Raw genomic sequence first — 417 nt, 5'->3', positions numbered from 1 at the left:
TGTGGGCACCCTTGAGAAAGAGATCATGAGGTGTTTGATACTGTTGGACCTTTTGAAAAAAAGGTCATATGTTCAAACCCTTGGGAGTCTGACCTTCCCCTGCCGAGCAAGGCACTTCATCTACAACCACTTTTAACTGAACACAGAGGAGTCGTTTGAAGTGTGAATGTATGTGAGTATAGCAGTAAAGTTGGCCAAACATTACCATTAGTCGATACATTATAATTAGTCCCCTCAAATGAGGATAATGAAAGTCTAAACCCGTCTACAACGAGTGTTAAAAGATACTATTTTGGGTCAGATGGCCAAAATAGCTTGAATAAAAGATGACAGGGGAAGCCATGCAAAGTTAAGGCCTGTTCCTGTATTTGATCTCGTTCAGACCTTAACAACGGGTCCGTTGGTGGCTCCCAGGTT

This window comes from Gadus morhua, chromosome 21 (genome assembly GCF_902167405.1).
Source record: "Gadus morhua chromosome 21, gadMor3.0, whole genome shotgun sequence".
Classification (NCBI taxonomy): Eukaryota; Metazoa; Chordata; class Actinopteri; order Gadiformes; family Gadidae; genus Gadus; species Gadus morhua.
The sequence above is the reverse complement of the archived record's forward strand: the minus strand, read 5'-3'. Positions refer to the sequence as shown.